Source organism: Schistocerca piceifrons, chromosome 1 (assembly GCF_021461385.2).
Source record: "Schistocerca piceifrons isolate TAMUIC-IGC-003096 chromosome 1, iqSchPice1.1, whole genome shotgun sequence".
NCBI classification, from domain to species: Eukaryota; Metazoa; Arthropoda; class Insecta; order Orthoptera; family Acrididae; genus Schistocerca; species Schistocerca piceifrons.
Window position 1 is genome coordinate 569,258,085 of NC_060138.1, and position 17,019 is coordinate 569,275,103.

Consider the following 17,019-nt stretch of genomic DNA (forward strand, 5'->3'; position numbering starts at 1 on the left):
GAAAGATGGCATCCCAGTCTTACACACTTTTTAATCCGAGCACTTCGCCCTTGGTCTCCCACTCTTACTGTTGCCTCTTAGTTCTTGTACATGATATACAGGGTGATTATAATTAAAGTTAAATTTTCAAACCGCTGTTGAAATAGCACTAATGGTCAGGATGATGTCAAATTTCAACGGAATATTATTGGATGGAATATTATCGTATGGCAGAAGAAAAATAAATAGTTACGAAATGTAGCAATAGATGACGCTTAAGCATTTAATAGTGGGTACAAATGACAAATGAATCATACAACAATGCCTAAGGTGTACGTTTGACGTTAAACAAACTGCACTACTCAGTGTGCATGGGTGTACAGGTGTGATACTGTTACTTACGTAAGTCCATCCACCACGGCAAGATCATATCACATCGGAAGCGAAAAATCGGTTTTTGTTTGTCCTGAGGCCAAAAACCGCATAAAAAGCATCACTCACATCGGTTGTTAATTATCCTGAGGCCAAAAACCGCATAAAAAGCATCAATCAAAATCATATCGGGTTATTATTTTCCGTGTGACTGGCGCAAAACGTGTTCAATATGCTGTACACAGTTTTCTGCAACAAGGTGAAATCGAGAAACAGCATGTTCCACAACTGATCGAAGTGTTTCCGGGGTCACATTCAGAATGTGTTGTGCAATGCGTGCCTTCAATACAGCTAAGTTCGCAATCAGAACACTGAACACAACATCTTTCAAATAGCCCCAGCCAGAAATCACACGCATTAAGATCATGTGATCGGAACGGCCAGGCTGTAGGGAAATGGCGGCTGATAATTCTAGCATTTCCGAAATGGCGCTTCAGCAGCTGCTTAACTAGATTTGCTATGTGCGGAGGTGCGCCATCTTGCATAAAAATGATCCCATCCACACATCCACGCTGTTGGAGAGCTGGAATGACGTGGTCGCGCAAAAGACACTCATAGCGCATATCAGTGACGGTACAGGTAACAGAACCGGAAGCACGAGTCTCTTTAAGAAAATATGGCCCTATGATGCCCTAAACCCGCACCACACAGTGACCTTTTAAGGATGAGGTGGTAGTGGTTGGTTTGCGTGTGAATTTTCCGTTGCCCATTTTCGACAATTCTGTTGTATTGACATATCCTGTCAGATGGAAGTGGGCTTCGTCTGTCCACAAAATCTTTCACCGCCAATAATTGTCCGCTTCCATGCGAGCAATAAATTCTAAACCTAAGGTCTGTCTTACTGGCAGGTCAACATGAAGCAACTCGTGCACATCATTAATTTTGAATGAATAGCAAAGAAGGATGCTTCGTAGGATTTTACGCAGCGTGCTGACGGGCATGCCCAGTGTTGGCAATTCTCCGTGCACTACATGTTTGCACACCACCACTCGTCTCCTCCTGCATTGCTGATGCCACTGTTTTCACTGATGTCGAATCAATTTGTTTCATCCCCCTATCAGATTGCACACCAAAAGAATCCGTCTTTTCGAATTTCCGAATCATTTTCTCCAGACCCAAGGCAGTCATCAGACCAATTCCTTGTTTCAAGCCCTTCAGTGTCCGGAACTTCTGCAGAGCGACGTGTGCACAGTCATCATTCTTGTAATACAGCTTTACGAGCAGAGCGCGATCCTGCATTGAGACAGTCATGGAGAACGTCGCAGACGAGAGAGGTGGAAAAGTCGTCTACCCGACGTGTTGATACCAACTTCAATGGGTCGTGTGCATGACAGCAATTCTCATTTACGTATTCTGACACATACAGCGCCATCTATTGATCAATTTTCACACTGATTTTTTCTGCTGCCATACATGTCCTCCTTCTCCGATAACATTCCGGTGCAATTTGAAATAATTCTGACCAGTGGTGTTTCTTCTACCGCGTCAATTGCTACGACCTAGCAAGGCGCCATTTATCCTTTGCTATGTATCTAAAGAAGCATGTACAGTAACAAGACCAATGTTCACCAATTGTGGATTAAAGTTAAGTATTCCTGCAGCTACGTACTTTTCTTTATAGCATTCATTACGTATCCTGTTTCAGACCTCACGCCAGCCTGCGTGAGTTTAAGCGCGTGCCTTTCGGTTACCCGTCACTGTGGATTGGCTGTCTTGCCAGTCCACAACAACTGTATAACATGCCCAATGAGCCGCGACGCCAGCACAGTCTCCCACAGTTCAAAGCTCCAGAGCTCCAGCCCACCGTAGAAACAGCCGTCCAAAACTGCTACCGAACGCCTCGCTCCTCACAGGAAGTCCACACACCGCTCCTCATCAAAACAAGGCGTCTAATCCGGTCCTTGGTGCTCGTTCATTCCCGCCGACTGCACCGGCCTCCCGTGCCACGCACAGAGCTCTTGCCGGCACCAGAGTCCGCAGCAGCATCTGCCGCTGTGTCCAGCCACCGCCTTTCATCCAGCATGCTGCGTTGCTTGAGATACTTTTCCTCGCTCTCTCCAGCAACCCATCAGCATGTCGCTGGAGACGATTGCGCCCGTTATAAAATCGATCGGGACGCACGAGGAACGTCTTTTGAGAATCATACCATCCTTTCACCAATGCAGCCTTGGTTCCTTCGGTGACCATTCAGCCCACGCTTACAGAGGACGAATATGCCTTTAAATGAAAGTTCTGTTTCCTTTTATGTGATAGGTACCTGGTCATTACAAAGAAAGAAGATATTGTTGGTGCAAGAAGAATAATTAAAAGTCTTCTACACGGTTCTGTCCTGTCTACTTGCTATTCACCCACAGCAGATAAGAAAATAATACAAGAAATCAACAATTCATACTAACATAACATCAGTGATAACCTTACAAAGCGTGACAAGAGTTTAGATACAGCAATGATATAATTCAACAAATGATTACTTAAAAACTGCCTCGAAATTTCACTACACAAATCGTCTGTGCTTTCATATTCAAGACTTAAGACGAACAAAATAACATGACATAAGGTGTCATGAAATACCTTGGACTTCATATTGACTATAAACAATAGTGAGACCACGTATTAAATATATTATTATTAAAACTGTGAAGGAGCTACAACGTAGTGTTCGATGGGGTACAGCTCAAGGGTTGTCATCAGTGTTTATTGTGCCTTTATCAGACAGCAAAGGGATTGTGCATGCCTTTGTTATAGCTCAGACCTAAGCATATACATTTCACACAAGTCAGGCTACTAGAGATGATACAAGAACTCACGATTAAGTGTTAGGTTGACAGATTTTGTCGTAACATTAAATTTACACCTCATCAGAAGTGCATAAAGGCGTCTTGCAACTACCGAGAAGCTCTTCCGCAATTCAGAATCTGAATAGTTTCGTGCTGGTTGTATAGTCTGCCACCTAAAGCTAAAATAAGTAAATACTAAATATTCGCATACATATTCTCATCATCTGTAGTAAGATCATTGCATACATCCTGACTCAAAAATTATCCGTTGAAGCCAGAATAAAATCATCTTTGTCGCTATGTAATTTATGGCAATGAAAATAAAGATGCTTGGATTAAGGACGCTTTGTACTCCGAATCAATAAATTACGACAAACCATCCCGTATGACTTCCTGTGTACCGGGAGAACACAAATCAGGAGTCAGTGAAATGACAAACTACTTTATCATAGCAGTGTAAAGCAATATATTATGTAGCAGTGGTCCCTACTCTGCCAAAACATCTTTGGTGTAAAAAATTCCACTGATGTTTTCATACCAAGGCTGTTTTGGCAGATTAGTGAACACCGCTGCAACAGAACTTCGAAGTGACAATATCACACCTTAGATTTAATCACATGATTGCGACAGCGTCTGAGCAGACTCAATACGGCTCCATCTCTCTACCGTAATTGTCGATCTGAGGGATACTGCAACCGTATTTTCTTCGGCTGCCCCCAAATACAGCGTAAGATCACAGGAAATAGTGTCGTCGGGGACCGAACTATCAACAGTCATAAAAACCTTATCGGCGACCAACGACGTAACCATATACCGATAGCTATACATCTTCTTAGTGGAGATTCACACAGAGTTACAGACAAAGTTTCAGCTATATAAAACAGTACGTGAATAACATCTGTTGCTTCATGTAATAATTGTTTTTTTGTAATTATGCTATATGAGATCGTACATTCCCGAAAGAGTCAACCTATATATAACTTCCTTCCGGCGTAAGAAGTCATCCTCGTTCTGCCAACGGCCTCGTCAAAGAGGATAAAGAAGCAGACAGACTTTCGGGGCACTCTCTTGCCCTTGTGGTGGGAAACTGCCTCTAAAAGGGGAAAAACAGCAATTATCAACGGCATGAGGATGCAGAATGCAGTAGAAACCAATGCGTTAGACACACAATGTTTATCCACAGGACATGTGTGAAGAAAGTGTCGTGATGATCTCTCCATTGGCGAAAGATTGCGGGCATGTCCCTCATTCAGATCTTCCGGAGGGGACTCCCAAGTGAAGGTGACCACGAGAAAAAGACTGAATAACAAACGAAAAGATAACGTTCTGCGAAGCGGGGCGTGCAATATAGCGCGTTTGAACGTGACAGGGGAGCTAGAAAACCTGAAAAGGGAAATGCTAAGGCTCAGTCTAGATATTTTGAGGGTTAGTGAAGTTAAATGGAAAGAAGGTAAAGATTTCTGGTCAGGTGAGTGTAGAGTAATATCAACAGCAGCAGAAAATAGCATAACGGGAGTAAGATTCGTTATGTATAGTGCAGAAAATTCGGTGACAATTTTGTTCTCACCAGAATCGACAGGAAACGAACCCCGACATCAATAATTCAAGTATACATGCCAATATCACAAGTAGAAGATAAAGAGATAGAGAAAGTTTAGGAGGATACTGAACAGGTAATTCAGTACGTAAAGGGAAATGAATGTCTAATAGTCATGTGAGACTGGAATTCGATGGTAGGGGAAGGGGAAAGTTAGAAGGAAGGGTTACGGGAGAATATGGGCTTGGTATTATGAATGAGAGAGGAGAGATACTAATTGAGTTCTGCTATAAATTTCAGCAAGTAATAGTAAATACTATGATGAAGAATCACAAGAGAAGGAGATATACTTGGAATAGGCCTGGAGATATGGAAAGATTTCAGTTGGATTACGTCATGATCAGGCAGGGATTCCGAAGTCAGATACTCAGTTATAAGGTGTAACTCAGGAGGAGATATAGACTCAGACCATAATCTAGTACTAATGAAGGGTAGGATGAAGTGTGAGAGACTGATCAGGAAGAATCAGTGCGCAAAGAAGTGGGATACCGAAGTACTAAATCATGAACAGATATGCTTGAAATTCTGTGAGGCTGTAGACACTACAATAATGAACAGCTCAGTAGGTAGTTCAGTTGAAGAGGAATGGAAATATCTAAAGAGGGCAATCATAGAGGTAGAAAGAAAAACAAAAGTACAAGGAAGGTAATTGCAAGGAAACCATGGGTAGCAAAAGAAATACATCAGTCGTATGACGACCCAAAGCAGTACAATAATTTTCACGGAAAATCGGGAATATAGAAATACAAGTCACTTAGGAAATAAATAAATGGGAAATACAGGGAAGCTAAAGTGTAATAGCTGCACGAAAAATGTGAAGAAATCGAAAAAGAAATGATTGTCTCAAGGACTGTCTCAGCATGTAGAAGAGTCAAAAACACATTCGGTGAAATTAAAAGGAATGGTGGTAACATTAAAAGTGCTATGGGAATTCCACTATTAAATGCAAGGGAAACAGCGGATAGGTGAAAAGAGTAAATGGAAGGCCTCTGTGAGAGGGAGGAATTGTCTGGTGACGTAATAGAAGAAGAAACAGGAATTGACAGAGAAGAGATAGGGGATCCAATATTGGAATCAGGACTTAAAAGGGCTTTGAAAGAAGTAAGATCAAATAAGGCAGAAGAGATAGGTAACATTTCATCGGAATTTCTAAAACTGTTGGGTGAAGTACAACAAAACGACTATTCACGCTGGTGTGTAGAATATGGGGGAATGTCGATACACCATCATTTTCTCTGAAAAAAATCACCCACACAACTCCGAAGACAGCAAGAGCCGGGAAGTGAGAAATTCATTGTAAAATTAGCTTAACTCTTCATGCGTCCAAGTTGGTGACAAGAATAATATACAGAAGAATGGGAAAGAAGAATGGGCATTAGAAAATGTAAAGACAACAGAGAAACAGTTCTGACATTGTGGTTCATAATGGAAACAAGAGTGAAGAAAAATCAAGACACGTTCATAGGATTTGTCGACCTTGAAAAAGCGTTAGATAATGTAAATTGGTGCAAGAAGTTCGAAATTCAGAGAAAAATAGAGGTAAGGTATGGGGATGACGAGTAATATACAATATGTATAAATACCAAGTGGGAACAACAAGACGGGAAGACCGATATCGAAGTGCTCGGATTAAATGTGTGTAAGACAAGGATGTCTTCTTTCGTCCGTACTGTTCAATCTATACATCCAAACAGCAATGACAGAAATAAAAGAAAGGTTCTAGAGTGGGTTTAAAATTCGAGATAAAATAATAGCAATGATAAGGTCCGCTGATAATAACATTGATGTCCTCAGTGAATGCGAAGAAAAACTAAAAGATCTTTTGAACGAAATGAACTGTCTGATGAGCACAGAATATGGATTGAGAGTAAATCGAAGAAAAAGGAAGGCTTGTGAAGTAGCAGAAATGAGAACAGCGAGGAACTTAACATCAGGACTGGTGAACACGAAGCAGATGAAATTAAGGACTCCTGCTACCTAGGCAGCAAAATAAGCCACTACGGACGGAGCAAGGAGGACACAAAAAGCAGACATGTACTGGGAAAAAGGGCGTTCCTGGGGAAGAGAAGTCTACTAGTATCAAACACAGGCCTTAACTTGAGGAAGAAATTTCAGAAAATGTACGTTTGGAGCACAGCTTTGTATGGCAGCGAAACATGGACTGTGGGGAAACCGGAACAGAATTGAAGTATTTGAGATGTGGTGCTACAGAAGAATGCTGAAAATCCGGTGGACTGATAAGGTAAGGAACGAGCAGGTTTTCCGCTGAATCAGCGAGGGAAAGAATATATGGAAAACACTAACAAGGAGAAGGGACGGGATGTTGGACATCAGTTAAGACATCAGGGAATAACCTCCATGGTGCTAGAGGGAGCTGTGTAAGTTAAAGACTGCAGAAGAAGACAAAGATTGAAATGCATCCGGCAGATAACTGAGGGTGTAAGTAGCAAGTGCTACTCTGAGATGAAAAGATTGGTACAGGAATTCTTGACGGAATGCATGAGTTAGAAGACTGATGACTTAAACCAAAATTAGCGCTTCCACGGAGGCTTACTAGCAATGTATTTTTTTGTTCTGCGGATCGTTCGCGACTGGAACAGTAAAGGGAGAACTGACACTTCTACACAAAGTACACTCTGCCAAACATCATAAGGTGACTTGATGAGTAAAGATGTAGACAATACATTACGTACCTCCAGTGGTACACTATATGTCGAGTTGAATAAAATACAGGTGACTGTGACTGACTGGATGACTTATGGACGGAGGCTTTTTTTTTTAACTGCTTTCAGTGCAGTTTGTTACGTGTTATTCCCACTGATGAGTGTTCCTGTCATTCCAACACAAAAATATTGCACTGGATCATAATATGAAGTATGCTTCTGATGCTGTAGAACCTGTTTATCCTGTGACCATCTGAGGCATTCTCTTTTCATCTTCTTTAGGGCCAGCAGCGTAATATATGTCTGATAACGATATGATTGTTGCAGTAGATACACTGGACGTCACATCAGCAGACGTGAGTACAAGACAGCTACTTTAATTTGAATGACATTCGCATCCATACCTGTTCTCACCAAAATTGTAATTGCAGGTACCTGAAAATGGCGATTCAGCCGAAACAGTCTGCCGTAAATGTAAACAAAGATTACTCATTATAAGCAGCTATTTGGTGTATCTACTGTAACAATTATAAAGGGAAGTTCCTATTGGGACCCTCAACGCTTAGGAGGCGACGGATGTGGGCTGTCTGAATTTAGCAGTGGTCGTAGCGTTGGGCGTTTTTATTTCCGGTTGTTATAAAAGTTGTTTTCTACGACACATAGTTTATTTAATAAATTGTGTTTCTCATCACTGTGGCTTAGTATACACCTCTGTATCATCCGTGCAGCCTCCCAACAAGTGAAAAATTTTCTGAAGGGATTGCAAAATACAAGTTAATTAATTGCCAATTAAAGAAGTAAGATACCGAAAGAACGCTATAAAGTTATACTCATTAATTCATCATCAAGTGTCAGCACCTGTATTCGTCAGGATGATAAAAATCTGTTTGGTTTGCATCGAAGAAAGCGCTCTGTCAGGAAAAACTGCTCCAACGTCAGTTAGGTCTGATTCCATGGAGAACCCCCCCCCCCCTCTTGTTAAAGATTTTTAATTTAAATACATACGCCACAAGCCACCGTATGGTGCGTGGTGGAGGGTACCATGCACCACTACTAGTCATTTTCTTTCCTGCTCAACTCGCAAACAGAGTGAGGGAAAGACGACTATCTATATTCCCATCTACGAGCTCTATTTCTCTTACATTATCTTAGTGGTCCTTACGCGAAGTGTATGTTGTGGACAGTAGAACCGCTCTGCAGTCAGCTTCAAATGCTGGTTCTCTAAATGTTATCAACAGTGTTCATCGAAGAGAATATCGCCTTCCCTCCAGAGATTCCCAATTTAGTTCCCAAAGCATCTCGTTAATACTTCCGTGTTGCTCGAACCTCCCGGGTACAAAACTAGCAGCGCACCTCTGAATTGCTTCAATGTCTTCCTTTAATCTGACGTGCTGTGGATCCCAAACACTTGAGCAGTACTCAAGGATAGGTCACTCTAGTGTCCTATAAACGGTCTCCTTTACTGATGAACCACACTTTCCCAAAATTCTGCGAATAAACCGAAGTCGACCATTCGCCTTGCCTAACACAATTCTCACATGCTTGTTTCATTTCATATCACTTTGCAACGTGACGCCCAGATATTTAAATGACATGGCTGAGGCACCTACAAAAGATTTTTGCATTCTGTGCGTGGTATAGAAAACCCCTGCTGTTTTCCTTGCTTCTGCAAAGCGTTCCACGCCATTATCTGAAACACAGTATCTATATCACTCTGACGAATGCTGCAGCATCGAATGTCATATACCCTCATATTGTTTTTGCATAAAACAGTTAACAAATGACTGTCCTGTATATCTGTCAAATATTATCCTTATTGCGTAATAAAATACTGCAAATGGTAGGTCGTATTAGACTGTTTTAGAGAAATGTGCACGGGATTCTACATCTACGTCTACATGATTGATCAGAAAAGTGTGAGCTACCCTTACCTTCTGATCAACCACTTTATCTGTAAGCTGTACTGACACCATCATAAAATTTTTATGGAAGTTAAGTCACACAGGGAGCTGCTGTTTAGATAAAGCAAGTACTTGTACTAAAACCACTAGCTAGCGTCGGTTTGGTCTCAGCGGCATACACACCACACAGTTTGTCGCTATTTGTTCCTTGCAGATGTAGCGTTTGTTGGCTGAAAACAGCATTCTTTGTATGTGGTTTACTGCGCCACTGGCGGGGTGTAATGAAGTCATCATGAGAAATAAAAAGGGATGCCGTTAATTAGTATCTGTTCAAGGCATCCAAGTACACTGTTCTCCTGTATTGGAAAACGTATATAGAACTACCACTACTGTACGTACGCCTGCCGTCACTCCAACTACATACAAACGTATAGAAAATTATGTATATATGTGCGTGTGTGTCATATGTTCTCCTAAACCACTGGACCGATTTCAACGCAGCTTGGTACACATATTCCTTACTATCAGGCAATATCACTGTGGGGGTAAAAATCACCTACGTGTCATAGTTCAGGAGATACGACATAATAAACACCGAGATGCGTGAAAAACCGCCGCATCATGCATGAAGTCTAAATTTATTACTTCCGTGCTACTAAATTTATTCACAATACATTTCGCGTTATCCACATATACAGCTAAATGCAAATACGAAATTATATCATGGTACCACACATAGTTCAGGTGATAAGACGTCAGAAACCCCGAGACGTGTTAAAAACTGCCGCGTCATGCATAATATTTAAATTTGTTACTTGTTTGCCACTAACTCCATTCCTAACACATTTCTCAGACAGCATCCACATAGGCTGCTGAATGTTCCTATACGTGTTTATTTGTACGACCGTTTCATAATTTCAAAGGTGTTTTCACGAATACATGGAAATGAAATTTTTTCGATAATACACTAAAAACACAGTTCATTTTTTGTTTTCGTTTCTACTAGAAAATTGGCAAAATAAATACCAGGGCAATGCCTGGTTTCTTAGCTAGTATATTATACAAAAATCATTCGCGATATGGCAAAATTTAAAGCGTCTACTCTCTACATCAACTAACGATCAAACTAGTGGTACATAAACCAAATTGTAATCACTCGTTTATGACAAATGACCCATAATGTATCCCAGACCAAACCCGAATCAAAAATGACTTCCTCGGGCGTTAAATTTCAGTATTAAATTTTCGACAACATTCGTGTCTTCGTCTACTATTTCCAGCTCGAAAACATGCCAAAAAATGGCTTATAAACATCTCTTCATTCGCATATGTGGCCGTGGCGTATTTTGTTTGACAGCTGTTAATAAAGTACTGCTTTCTGACGCTGAAACTGCAAGCGTATTCAGCCGGGTCATTACTAACTCCTCCCGATCTTCCCAAGAGGATGGCTGACCCCTCACAGTGTGCCTTTCGGTGCAGATAGGCATCTGGGCTGTTTTGTGTTTAACATTTATGACGTCATAAGATCAGCTTGGTCGTGCACGAACCGATTAATTTCTCTGGGTCATTCAGTAGATATAGACGTGACATTTGTACAACTAACACTGAAGTATTAACATCAAAATAAAAAAAAAACTTTCACTTTTCATCGAATGCCCATCTACAGTCACAGTATCGTGATCCTACACGGCGGTAATCATTTTAGGAGACTAAGTAGCAGTCCGTTGTATCTTCAAAAAGGCACTTTCATTGCAATTTTAGAAGCTATTTCTGTTATTTATTACTTTGTAGCTGACAACCAACATCACTTTCGCGACTTACATGAATTTACAAAAAGGAAAAGGTTCCCCCAGTAGTAAACTACTGTATGCGCATGTTTAATCAGTGGTGGATGTCGTGTCCAGCGACCCAGTCAGGTGTTGTGTGAAAGTAAAGACGGTGAACGCTCCCTAGACAAGGATGGAATACATACGATTAAGGCACCGCTCAGATACCAGCGCTTGACCCAGTCAGTAAATACTGCATTATTACTACTCTGAAGGTCTCGGGTTCATTCCCATATGGATGCTATGATTTTTTTTATTATTCATTGCGTCTTTCATCTCTGGCAACGATTTGTTACCGTGAAAAATGCCAAGCTTCATTACGGCAAGAGCTCCATGTTAAACTGGATATAGCCGGCCGGTGTGGCCGTGCGGTTAAAGGCGCTTCAGTCTGGAACCGCGTGACCGCTACGGTCGCAGGTTCGAATCCTGCCTCGGGCATGGATGTGTGTGATGTCTTTAGGTTAGTTAGGGACTGACGACCACAGAAGTTGAATCCCATAGTGCTCAGAGCCATTTAAACTGGATAAGTTAGGGACTGATGACCACAGAAGTTGAGTCCAATAGTGCTCAGAGCCATTTAAACTGGATAAGCTAATTCTAAGATTAGATCAGCATAATCTGTTAGTCCTCTATGATACTGGTCCCATATGCTTGAGAAATAATCAAACATAAGTCTTTAGTTAGCAGTTTACTTTGTAGAAGTTCCCTTTAGATGTTCTTTGAGCATGGCGCTTTACAAACAGGTAATTAGTCACTTTTTCCATTCATTCGAAGGTTGCACAGTTTAATCATGAAGTCTCTGTCTCTGTAGTAAGCCCGTGTTACTGGAAATGATATGAGGGATCATTCAAATCTAATTTGCATCCACAAACTGGGCACTATAAAAAAGCACATGACGCTGCATACCAAATGCGTCACGGAAACTTTTACAACAAATGATGCTCTGTTGGCAATGTGAAGTATCGTGCATCCATTTAATATGCGACGCACGTGTTTGAAAATTTGCTAACTCGTTCAACATTTCGATGCAAAACTCATTTCGTATATTATTGCTACGGAGAAACACAGTACCGCGAGCAAACTGCAAAGGCTGCAGAGACATGCATCGGTTCGCACTAGACGATCGAGATGATTTTCTTATGACATCATGAACGCTAGCCAATCAGACCCAATGCCGCACTACTCCGAACGGCAGGTCTCGGCTAGTCTCCATTACCGTCAAAGCACCCGTCCACGACCAAACAACTTGTCAAACTTTACTGTGTTTGTCAAATATTTGTCGTTTGACATGTTCGTCAAATATAGAGCTTGTTAGAAGTGTTTGGGAGAAGTTTCCAATAACGACGGATTTGACAAGATGGAAGACATTGTTTGTGCTGATGTTTCACAGCGCATGTTTAGGGAAGATGAGTTTTATTACAATTTATCTCATTGTATTGAGAGTTTCCACAACTATGGAAACTACATTAAGGATAAAAAACGATATCAGTGGTAGCTACCAAAATGGAAGAGGTGTCGCCTCATTCCTAGCCTTATACTGCGTAGGAAGAAAAACATTATTCTATGCAAAACGTACAAACGGGAATGAAATAAAATAAAATATGTTCGAAGCTCTCTGGTTCTTCCATGGGAGATGTTTATGTTCCCACGTTGTGGTGTTTCAATGAACTGTTTGAAGACCAAGTAGAAGAGAATGAATTTTCGCATACTTGTGTCTTCCTTCTTAATGTGATGGCGAAATAACTCAGCTATGTGTCTTCCTTCTCAATGTGATGGCGAAATAACTCAGCTATTAAAGGTTTTACTGTCAATTCGGAGAAAACTGAAGTAATTATCAGGTGCTAAGTGTAATATTTCCTTTACCAGATTTTCACGAGTATATTTCTCTGCCGGCCGTTGTGGCCGAGCGGTTCTAGGAGCTTGAGTCCGGAACCACAAGGCTGCTACGGTCGCAGGTTCGAATCCTGCCTCGGGCATGGATGTGTGTGATGTCCTTAGGTTAGTTAGGTTTACTTAGTTCTAAGACTAGGGGACTGATGACCTCAGATGTTAAGTCCCACAGTGCTTAGAGCCATTTGAACCATTTTATATTTCTCTCTCAGTTTCAACCATTCCCTGGAACAACGGCTTGTTTTCTAAATCTTATTTATTCAGTGCTGAATGTCAATGCAAGAATATATCGCGACACGACCAGCGTCTGCTCAAAAGTGAGGTTGAATTGACAAGCTAGTTGGTATATGTAGGGGCTTGTTTGACAGATCCGTTGATGGCAAAGAGCGAATTTGACAAACAAATTTGATCATGTACGGGGGCCTTAATATCTGTTGCAACAGATGACGCGTGTGTATTATTATATGCGGGAACGGTTACTTCTTGTCTCTCAAGTGCAGCCCTGTGCTCGTAACCCTACTACTACTAAGAGTTAATAGCTCGCACCCAGATTTAATAAAAAATATTGGGTGTGTTGCGACGGTAACTGTCACAATGTGTTTTACATCAGACACTGGAGCTAAGTGGCCAGTTGGAGGTGGTGTTTGATGGGGAGGAACGCACTTGGCGAAGTTCTATTAAAGTCAAAACGGCGATTTGAGTCTGACTTCCGACTAACGTAGCTCTAAACTGTTACGCTGTCTTCTTTGATATTTTTGTAGAAGTTGCAAGATATCAGTTCCTATGCGACGTGGTGACTTAGCGGTTTACATTCCCCGGTCCATACACGGAATTCTTAATCTTTCTGAAAGCAATTGGATTGATGCGTGTCCCTTATCGTTGGGGCTGAAGATGTTATTTTCTTAGCCCTGTCTCTCGGGTCAAGCGAGGCTAGCGACATTTATTAAGACCGTTTTATAGTTGTAACAGTGGCGATAATTGATCCGCGCAGGTCGATAAATATTTACTTGGAACTCAGTGGTTCAATATGTTGCACAGTTCGTATCGCGTGGTGAAAATTGATAATAGCCGCTGATATGAGTAAGTCTTCCTGAGACAGAGAGAGAGTGAGAGGCAGGGTGGGGGTGGATGACGGTTAAATCTTCTGCTGGCACATACAGTATTCTCCTCTCGAAAAACATAGAAAGGGAAGATTATTGCATCATCTGGTGGCCAGGAAGATTGCACATCATTTCTCCATGTTTTGGTGGCCAAATACTTATAATGATAATATCTTCCACCGACGTTCGAGCAAACAACCTCCGAGTTGAGCACCAGCCCACCATCGTGCGTCAACAATCTGGGCTACAGAGCCAGGTAGCAAACAAAGTAGTGATTTCTGGGAAATATCAGAATAAGACCACCGACGAAGAGCAGGAAACTAAGCTTGATTTGCTGCCATTCTGTGGCTCTGTGTCGGGCAAGATAAGCCGCCTGTTGAAAAGACACAAGATCAAATCAATCTTCAGGCCTCCAACGAAAATCCGTTAATTACTGAGACCAGTTAAAGACGCAGTAGGTCTCAGAACACCGGGAGTCAACGAAATACGTTGTGTGGCCAGAAGTACATCGGATAAACAGTGCGCACTGTGGAACAACGCAGGAAAGAACATGAGAGGTATTATCGCCTACACTATCCAGAGAAATCGGCGTTAGCTGAGCATGCGTTAGAAAACGGTCAACACATAAAATTTGACGATACCTCTGTCGTGGCTCGCACTAACGGCTTCTGGGTTAGTTTAATAAAGGAAGCTATTGAAATAAAAATTGCCGCAAACACCCTGAATAGAGACGGTGGCTTACAGCTCAGCGCTGCGTGAGATCCAGCGATCGCGCTGTTGAAGAGGGCACATCGAACGCCGACTCAAAACATGTCCATATATGGCAATGTCACGGGCACCAGTGACATCACAGCCGGCAGCTAGCGTATATAATGGCGCACCAACAACCCACTGGCAGTCATACCACTTGACAATGGCCAAGGAGTGCTTGGCCGAAAGCTCGTGTAGTTTTAAGCAATTGACGCGGTTGGAAACCCGAGAACATTTTATTCAACATTAGATGGGTTTATTACAAAGAATCCTACAGGTAATACACACCATGCCATCAGAATTCCACAAGCAATCACACAGTATCATTCTGCAATCACTGCTTGACTCGCAAAGTGCACGTTGATCCTTTGTGACCCGATGTAATCTAGAAAATCTCGTATTAGCACAAGCCAAATATCGTCAGACAATGTAACATGAACCAGCCACGATTGAAAAAAGTAAACGAACCGGTGAGTCATCCTCTGTTTCCAGCAATACGTAGGGTTATAGTACGACTGACACAAGAAAATGATCTGATTTGATCCATTAGTAACTGTTTGTGAAAGACTGCGACGACGGACGTTCAATAAGTAATGCACATTTTTTTCTGGTTGTATTCAGGATTCCAGTACGCCGTATTATTCCCCACTCTTTGGGCTACAAAACCCTATTTTTCAACATATGCTTCGTTCAATGCAATGGCCTCACGCCATCTTACTGGGAGGGCCTGTATGCCCGCGTACTGCTTCCTGCGGATGTCGGAAGGTGCGAGATCCGGGCTGCAGCGTGGATGAGGAAGAACAGTCCAGTGAAGATTTATGAGCTCCTCAACGGTGCGTAGACTTGTGTGAGGCCTTGAGTGTCACGGAGAAAGAGAAGTTCGTTTGCATTTTTGTGGCTACGAACACGCTGAAGTCATTTCTTTAGTTTCGTTAGGGCAGCACAGTACCCTTCACAGTTGTTCGTTGCACCAAACGGAATAACTGCCGTCAGAGTCCCAGAAGACCGTCGCCTTGACTTTAGCGGTTGAGGGTGCGGCTTTGAACTTTTTATTCGGAGAAGGGGTGGAGTAGCGTCACTCCTTGGATTGCCGTTTTGTGATAAACCCATGTTTCATCGTCTATGACGATGTTTGACAAAAAAATGTCACGATCAGCCTCGTAATGCGCAAGCAATTCCGCACAGATGGGTCTTCGTTGATCTTTATCGTCTTCTGTTAGGCGACGAGAAATCCAGCGAGCACATGTTGTTGTTGTGGTCTTCAGTCCTGAGACTGGATTGATGCAGCTCTCCATGCTACTCTATCCTGTGCAAGCTTCTTCATCTCCCAGTAACTACTGCAACCTACATCCTTCTGAATCTGCTTAGTGTATTCATCTCTTGGTCTCCATCTACGATTTTTACCCTCCACGCTGCCCTCCAATACTAAATTGGTGATCCCTCGATGTCTCAGAACATGTCCTACCAACCGAACCCTTCTTCTAGTCAAGTTGTGCCACAAACTTCTATTCTCCCCAATTCCATTCAGTACCTCCTCATTAGTTATGTGATCTACCTATCTAATCTTCAGCATTCTTCTGTAGCACCACATTTGGAAAGCTTCTATTCTCTTCTTGTCTAAACTATTTATCGTCCACGTTTCACTTCCATACATGGCTACAACTCCATACAAATACTTTAAGAAACGACTTCCCGACATTTAAATCTACACTCGATGTCAACAAATTTCTCTTCTTCAGAAACGCTTTCCTTGCCATTGCCAGTTTACATTTTATATCCTCTCTACTTCGACCATGATCAATTATTTTGCTCCCCAAATAGCAAAACTCCTTTACTACTTTAAGTGTCTCATTTCCTAATCTAAGTCCTTCAGCATCACCCGACTTAATTCGACTACATTCCATTATCCTGGTTTTGCTTTTGTTGATGTCATCTTATACCCTCCTTTCAAGACGCTGTCCATTCCGTTCAACTGCTCTTCCAAGTCCTTTGCTGTCTCTGACAGAATTACAGTGTCATCAGCGAACCTCAAAGTTTTTATTTCTTCTCCGTGGATTTTAATACCTACTCCGAACTTTTCATTTGTTTCCTTTACTGCTTGCTC

The 17,019-nt window shown here is 41.9% G+C and overlaps 1 protein-coding gene and 1 non-coding gene across 2 annotated transcripts in view; both read left to right on the top strand.

Moving 5' to 3' along the window:
* The window catches only part of LOC124751482 (fatty-acid amide hydrolase 2-A-like), a 249,336-nt gene that overhangs the window by 62,069 nt on the left and 170,248 nt on the right, over window positions 1-17,019 (top strand). The window lies entirely within an intron of this gene.
* LOC124721838 lies at window positions 11,266-11,370 on the top strand. The gene has a single exon (XR_007006399.1). It is a non-coding gene; the product is annotated as a U6atac minor spliceosomal RNA (small nuclear RNA).